The sequence below is a fragment of the Schistocerca serialis genome, chromosome 4, assembly GCF_023864345.2.
Source record: "Schistocerca serialis cubense isolate TAMUIC-IGC-003099 chromosome 4, iqSchSeri2.2, whole genome shotgun sequence".
NCBI lineage: Eukaryota > Metazoa > Arthropoda > Insecta > Orthoptera > Acrididae > Schistocerca > Schistocerca serialis.
The window spans coordinates 144,891,109-144,899,882 of record NC_064641.1 but is presented as its reverse complement, the minus strand read 5'-3'; the positions used below and the strand labels follow the sequence as shown (position 1 = coordinate 144,899,882).

Here is an 8,774-nt window from a genome sequence, read left to right as displayed (position 1 = left end):
GATGCTACTGAATGTAGCTAGAAAGCGTAAAATTGTACGACACATAATTCAGAAAATACGACGTCATAAAGACTGCCGCGTCGTAGATGACGTTTTAATTTATTGCTTCTTTGTTACTAACTCTATTCACAGTATGAGAATGCAGGCTTTCTCGGCGAATCTCGGTGATAGAATCTTCTAGAGTTGATAGCCGAGTCAATGAGTTCTTCTCCGGCAAAGTTTCAGGAAGTTTCTTACTTGCCATTTTCAGGCGAAATCACCTCGAGATTTTATCATGTACTCACAGTACAAAAACGGTTCAAATGGCTCTGAGCACTATGGGACTTAACATCTGAGGTCATCAGTCCCCTAGAACTGAGAACTACTTAAACCTAACTAACCCAAGAACAGCACACACATCCATGCCCGAGACAGGATTCGAACCTGCGACCGTAACGGTCGCGCGGTTCCAGACTGAATCGCCTAGAACCGCTCGGTCACACCGGACGGCACTCACAGTACGTTTAAGACAGTAGCCACACATAGAACTGGATGTACGTGCAAAATTATGTCATTTTTCAGCACATAGTTCAGGAGGTAGCACTCCGTCTTCAGGCCACGAGTGGCCTACCGGGACCATCCGACCGCCTTGTCATCCTCAGTGGAGGATGCGGAGAGGAGGAGTGTGGGGTCAGCACACCGCTCTCCCGGTCGTTACGATGGTATTCTTGACCGAAGACGCTACTATGCGGTCGAGTAGCTCCTCAATTGGCATCACGAGGCTGAGTGCACCCCGAAAAATGGCAACAGCACATGGCGGCCTGGATGGGCACCCATCCAAGTGCCGACCACGCCCGACAGCGCTTAACTTCGGTGATCTCACGGAAACCGGTGTATCCACTGCGGCAAGGCCGTTGCCAGTTCAGGAGGTATGACGTCATAAACATGAATCTGTGGGAAAATGTAATTGCAGGGTGAATTCGCTAGACATACGGGTGAAGTATGTGTACAAATACCTGTGGAATAGATTAAATGTGTGTGAAACGTATTTGAAGACGGCGTATGCGAGCAAAGACAAGAGTGAAAATCTAATCTTAAGCCCCTGGAGCGATTTTAATCGAATTTGGTACACATATTAGTTACATTCTGGAAAAAAATCCTACACTATGTGATCAAAAGTATCCGGACACCCCCAAAAAACATACGATTTCCATATCAGGTGCATTGTGCTGCCACCTATTACCAGGTACTCTATATCAGCGACCTCAGCAGTCATTAGACATCGTGAGATTGCAGAAAGGGGTGCTGCGCGGGACTCACGGACTTCGAAAGTTGTCAGGTGATTGGGTGTCACTTGTATCATACCTCTGTACGTGAGATTTCCACACTCCTAAACATCTATAGGTCCATTGTTTCCGGTGTGATAGTGAAGTGGAACGTGAAGGGACACGTACAGCAAGAAAGCGTACAGGCCGACATCGTCTGCTGACTGACAGAGACCACCGACAGTTGAAGAGGGTCGTAATGTGTAATAGGCAGACATCTATCCAGACCACCACATACGACTTACAAACTGTGTCAGGATCAACTGCCAGTACTATGATGGTCAGACGGGAGGTGAGAAAACTTGGATTTCATGGTCGAGCGGTTGCTCATAACCCACACATCACGCTGGTAAATACCAAACGACGCCTCGCTTGGTGTAAGGACCGCAAACATTGGACGACTGAACAGTGGAAAAACATTGTGTGGAGTGACAATCACGGTACACAATGTACCGATCGGATGGCAGGGTGTGGGTATGGCGAATGCCCGATCAACGTCGTCTGACAGCGTGTGTAGTGTCAACAGTAAAATTCTGAGGCGGTGGTGTTACGGTGTGGTCGTGTTTGTCATGGAGGGGCCTTGCACCCCTTGTTGTTTTGCGTCGCACTATCACAGCACAGGCCTACATTGATGTTTCAAGCACCTTATTGCTTCCCACTGTTGAAGAGCAACTCGGAGATGGCGATTGGATCTTTCAACACGATCGCGCGCCTGTTCATAATGCACGGACTGTGGCGGAGTGGTTACACGACAATATCATCTCTGCAATGGACTGGACTCCACTGAGTCATGACCTGAATCCTATAGAACGCCTTTGGGGTGCTTTCGAACGCTGACTCCGTGCCAGGTCTCATAGACCGACATCGATACCTCTTCTCAGTGCAGCACTCCGTGAAGAATAGGCTGCCACTCCCCAAGAAATATTCCAGCACCTGACTTAACGTGTGCCTGCGAGAGTCAAAGCGGTCATCAAGGCTAAGGGTGCGCCAACACCATTTTGAATTCCAGCATTACCGATGGAGGTCGCCTCGAAGTTGTAAGTCAATTTTAGCCAAGTGTCCGGATACATTCGATCACATAGTGTACTTGTGGAATAGATTAAATGTGTTTGAAATATATTTGACAGTCGCGTATGCGAGCAAAGCCACGAGTGATAATTTCATCCTGATCCCCTGGACCGATTTTTATCAAATTTGGGACCCATATTAGTTACAATTCAGAAAGAAATACTATATGGGTAAGAACCACCAGCCTCATACTGGGGTGAGTGTGATAACGGGGAGAAGGGTGGACGAGGAGATGGACAGACAGCGGGGGAGAAGAAGGACAGAGATGAGGCGGGGGGGGGGGGGGGGGAGGGTACGAGATGGACAGAGAGAAGGGGAGAGTGAACTGCACAAAGATAGAGAGATGAGAAGAGGAGAGAGAATGGGTAGGAGCAGGTGGACTAACAGAAGACTGCAATAAATACGTACCCGGACAACATCGGACACTCAACTGTTATTTTGTATTTGTCTTGATGAAATCTATTATTAACTTACCACACCATCTCTTATTAACGCAAGTATGATCCTATCTGGCATCAAACGATATTTATGACTGAACTGAGGATTTCTTGGTAGCGAGCACGCGGCGTGTTTGCCTTGTACGTAGAGTCACCGTGCGGATGTAGAAGTAACTGCAAGTGTGCTAAAAATGGTTCAAATGGCTCTGAGCACTATGGGACTTAACATCTGAGGTCATCAGTCCCCTAGAACTTAGAACTACTTAAACTTAACTATCCTAAGGACATCACACACATCCATGCCCGAGGCAGGATTCGAACCTGCGACCGTAGCGGTAGCGCGGTTCCAGACTGAAGCGCCTAGAACCGCTCGGCCACAACGGCCGGCACAGGTGTGCTCCAGGAACGTGTAACGGGAATTTTGCTATTCATGTTGTACAAGGTTAATGACCTGTAGACAATATTAAGAGTAACTGGAGACATTTTGCAGAATGTACAAGTATTTATAATTGGTATGCATGTGGCAGCATGATTACCAATATGTTCCAAAGCGCCGCGCATATAAACTGCGTTTTCCGGTGCTCATACATGGGGTTCTGTTGGTGATAAAAAGGGAAGGGCAAGTGTTTTGGTTATCCCTTGGGCTAGGGACCATTTGTATACCCAACACAAGGATCGTCTTAGTGTCACAATCCTACAGTACCGGAGCAAAGTACGAATGTGACACACTTCTTTCTGCTTAGGCAAATGGATTAAATCCGTTGTTTCTTTTTGCGCTTGATGTGGGCTACGGTGGGCTTGATGGGACTTACGGAGGCACAGTTATTTCACTTCCTCTTCCTCGGAAAACCCCAAAAAAGTGTTTTTCACTTTATTTTCGCTTTCAGCAGCGGACCGAATCTCAGAGGATTTCAAGACGGGCATGCCCAGCAAATGGTCGAAATTTTTACGATATATTCCAAAGATCCTTACCTCTAACAACACTGAAAATTTTCCTGACATGTTTATCCACTTCCCAGAGGCAAAAATTGAAAGCACCTTACTGTACACGTAAAATATGCCCGTAAAAATGAAATAGGTTGATTGGTGACGGGTATGTCGGTGATAAATCTGATCGGTGTACTCGTAAATGAATTAATGACTAAAGATACATTTGGGTAAATTCGTAGAGGATCCCTGACAAAGCTCCGCAAGATACGTTTTTCTCCACTTTCTCGCGTCAACAGCGGATCAAAACCCAGTCAAGGATTGTAAGAAGGCTATGCACGGCAATTTTTACAATGTAATTTTTACGGCTGTAATCTTTCGATGTATTCCTAAGATTTCGATCTCGAACAACCTTGAAAATTTTCTTGATATCTCTACCCGTTTTCGAGATACAGAGGTTCAATGTTATCCTATTTGCGCATGTAAAATACGCGCGTAAAATGCGGTGTGAGGCGGAAACGTAGTGTATAAAGGACGTAGCATGGGAAAATATGATGTAAAACGTTTTCATTATGATCAGAAAGATACTGTGAACTAAGTTGTAGTAATGAAGCAGATGCAAAACTTCGACGACGTAAAATCCGGTCTGAGGTGCAAAACTAGTTTAGCGTTATTTCGTTTTCATGTAAATAAACTACCGAAATCTTACTCATCCATCAAGTTGTTTTCACGCGATTGACACGCCATGCTGTTCCAAGAAAAGTAAGGAAACCAGTGGAAAAATGCTCCTAACGCAGCACAAAAAAAGCCAGTATGCTCTTCTTTATGAAAAGACTGACTGAAAAGTGGGATACCAGACGCCTCATTTGACTTTCCTCAGCACATTTAAAAATGTGTGCAAAAATTATTGGCATGCAAATATATTCGCGCTTTTTTTGCTGAGCGGGGAAGAGACGGAGAAATTGTAAATACTGGATGTAGTTGTGGTAGAGAAAGAAATAGACAATGGGAGAGAGGTGCACAGTGGCAGTGGAACTTAGTAGACAGTGAGAGAACAGTGCTAGCAAAAGACAGAGAGACAGTGCCTGTGGGAGAAGAACGAAGGGAAGGAGAAAGTGGAAGTCGGTGAGAGTCAATGAGTATGCGAGAAAGAGTTTAAGACAACGACAATGAGAAAGAAAGAGACAATAAGAGTGAGAAGAGACAGCAGTAGTGGGAAGGAATGAATGACACAACAGCAGTAAGAGAGAGCAAGAGGTAGACAGTGACGAGAGGGGGTGGGGGGGCAGTAGTAGTAGTAGGACAGAACGAAGGAGACTGCAGATGTGAGACAGGACACAGTGACAGCTGGAGAGCCATAGAGAGATAATGACAATGAGTTGGGGCGAATTAATGAGTGTGTTTGGGCAATTGGGAGTGGATGGGCATGAGAGATAGCGATGGACTAGTGCATGTGATCGAAGTAGTTAGGGCAGCTTGTACGAGCGAGAGGTGGGTTTCATGTTAAAAAGAGAGCGAATACGTTCGCATGACAATATGTATGCGAAAATTTTTAAAGGTGCTCTGGAAGCTAGAATCAGGCAGCTGCTATGTCACATTTCTCTTATGAAGTGCTCTCTGAAAAAATGCACAAACATTCAGTTAGAGCCGGCCGGAATGGCCGTGCGGTTCTAGGCGCTGCAGTCTGGAACAGAGCGACCGCTACGGTCGCAGGTTCGAATCCTGCCTCGGGCATGGATGTGTGTGATATCCTTATGTTAGTTAAGTTTAATTAGTTCTAAGTTCTAGGCGACTGATGACCTCAGAAGTTAAGTTGCATAGTGCTCAGAGCGATTTGAACCATTCAGTTAGATGTTTACAAAACTTTAAAATGATTCAAAAATTGGCAACTTGCTTTAAATGTTCAGAAATGCAAAACTGTGCACTTCGTAGAATATAAAAGGACATTACCGCATGACTTCAATATCAGCTACACTTGGACTCAGTCAGCTCATAAAAATGTCTGGGACTATGAATTTTTGAGTATATGCTGCGAAATGATCACACAAGTTTAGTTGTAGGTAAAGCGTGCGGTAGGATTCGGTTCATTAGTCGAATACCCGAAAAATGAAATCACTCTAAGATAGAGAATGATTATAAAACATTCATACGACTTCTCCCAGAATATTGCTAAAGTGTGTGGCACTTATACCTTACACAACTGACAGGGCCACTGAAAGTGTGCAGAAATGGGTTAATATCAAGTTCACAGGTATTTCTGGCTCAAGGAAGAATGGCACTGAAATGCTGAGGAACCTGATACTACGGACGCTTGAGGATTGATGTATACTACACTACAAGAATCTACATAGAAAGATCAGGAACCACAGCTGAGTGAGGAATTGAAGAATGTGCTACAGTGCCTTGCTTATCGCTATCGTAGGGACCAGAGAGACAGGTTTACGGTGGCAACAATGTGTAAAAGGTAACCGAAGCACTAGATGTTTCCGCGCCAGACACGCATGCGGAACGGGAGGGCAAATCCAATGTGTGGAAAAGTGGATGTATCTGCTGCAACGCATTTCACAGTGGTTAGTAGTGTATGGATGTAAAGATAGATGTAGAATATTTCAAAATGGAGGCATGGCCAGAGTGCAGAGTATAGGGAAGGCGTTCGCAGTGGCTTGGTGCGCTTTTAAATTAGAATAGTCAGTTACAGTCTACGTGGTACACACGCCTACTTTCAAAATCATCTCAATCATGGATATCATCATCGAAATTATCATCTTCAAGGATTAGGTCTTTTGCTTTGTTCCGCCTCACAGTTGGTCAAGCCTTCGCTTTAAAGGACTTCCAAAGATTTTTCTTTCTTGTTGCTTTATACAGTATTGAACCTACAGTTATCCTATTATTAGACACAGGTTGGACACAGTGTTTCCAGCTTACTCTGTGTTTTTCAGTTATAGTTGTAGTGAGTTCTGCGTTTAGTTCTTGTCTTTAGTGTTCCTTTTATGGTGGAGTAATGAATAATCTACTACAAAAAGGAGAAACTTCTTCTCTGAAAACTCGATTTGTCGTAATTTATCGGATATTAGGATCCGATATTCGCCACCTTATAGCAGCTAAGGTAAGGTTATTACACTGTAAAGTTTAATGAACGTTTCTTTCCATCCGTTATTTTTTAATGTACGTTGTATGGTTACACAGAAATGTCTAAATATGTTCACTTTCAGCTCGACGCCACCTGACTTGGAAAACATAAAGATATTTACACTCTCTTATTCAATTACACTGAAGAGCCAAAGAATCTGGTACACCTGCGTAATATCGTCTAGGACCCCGCGAGCACGCGGAAGCGCTGCAACACGACGTAACACGGGCTCGGCTAATGTTTCAAGTAGTGCTGGAAGGAACTAACATCATGAATCCTTGAGGGCTGTCCATAAAACCGTAAGAGTACGAGGGGGCGGATATCCCTTCTGAACAACACGTTGAAGGCACGCCAGATATGCTCAATAATGTTCATGTCAAGGGAATTTGGTGGCCAGCGGAAGTGTTTAAACTCATAAGAGTGTTCCTGAAACTACTCTGTAGCAATTCTGGACGTGTGGGGTGTCGCATTGTCCTGCCGAAATTGCCGAAGTCCGTCCGCATGCACAATGGACATGAATGGATGCAGGTGATTAGATAGGATGCTTACGTACGTGTCACCTGTCAGAGTGGTATCTAGACGTATCAGGGGTCCCATGTCACTCCAACTGCACACGCCCCACACCATTACAGAGTCTCCACGAGCCTGAACAGTCCCCTGCTGACATGCAGGGTCAATGGATTCATGAGGTTGTCCCCATGCCCGACAATTCCATCTGCTCTAGACAATTTGAACAGTGCTCGTCAGACCAGGCTGCTGCATGTTTCCAGTCATCAACAGTCCAATGTCGGTGTTGACGGGCGCAGACAAGGTGTAAAGCTTTGTGTCGTGCAGTCATTAAGGGTACACGAGGTAGGCCTTCGGCTGCGAAAGCCCATATCGGTGGTGTTTCGTTGAATGGTTCGCACGCTGACACATGTTGATGGCCCAGCATTGAAATCTGCAGCAATTTGCGGAAGGGATACTCTTCTGTCAGGGTGAACGATTCTCTTCAGTCGTCGTTAGTCTCGTTCTTCCTGGATTTTTTTCCGGCCGCACCGATGTCGAAGATTTGATGTTTTAACGCAGTCCTGATTTTTACGGTACACTCGTGAAATGGTCGTACGGGAAAATCTCCATTTCATCGCTACTTTGGAGATGCTGTGTCCCATCGCCCGTGCCCCCACTACAACAGCACGTTCAGACTCATTTAGCAATCCGATCTAGCAACTGCGCCAGACACTTGTTGTCTTATATAGGCGTTTCCGACCACAAAGCCGTATTATGCCTTTTTACATATTTGAATACGCAGGCCTATACCAGTTTCTTTGGTGCTTCAGTATATTTGTCCATATACAAGAAATTTTGCTGTTATGCCTTCCAATACTTGAAATGTCATCGTTTTTGTTTTGTTTATTGATGTTTTCGTTGCGTATTTGGTAGTTGTTTGAGCTACTTACATACTGCAATTTTAATCTTACTTCAGTTTCTGCTATTATAAAATGACCGTCAACAAATAGTAGCGTCATGGAATTAAAATTCTCACTTCTTAACGTGTAGTATGATATAATCAAACATTTATGAATGATATCGTCACTGCAAGCACTGAAAAGTTTAGATGCTAGTGGGCAGCCTTGGTTGTTTGGCTGATTTCGGGGAAGGGACCAAACAGAGAGGTCATCGTTCCCTGTAGAGCCCTGTCTAAGTCCTGAATAACTGTCGGCATATTCTGTCCAATTCCTAGCAGTAGGGTTCTTCATTTAATTATTTTTGTGTAACGACTGTAATCAGAAGTGATGGCACTGCTACTTCCTTTAGTTCTTTCCGTAGAATTCTCCTTTTTCCCTCGTCAACTAGCTTTTCATAAATGATAAAGAACATAGTAAGCTGGTAATCTAAGGGCTCTTTTGTTTTCTCAGTTACCTGGGC

At 44.6% G+C, this 8,774-nt stretch overlaps 1 pseudogene; it reads right to left on the bottom strand.

Moving 5' to 3' along the window:
• Positions 1–780: 780 nt before the first annotated feature.
• LOC126476125 (5S ribosomal RNA) lies at positions 781–898 on the bottom strand (annotated as a pseudogene).
• Between the last annotated feature and the right edge of the window lie 7,876 nt (positions 899–8,774).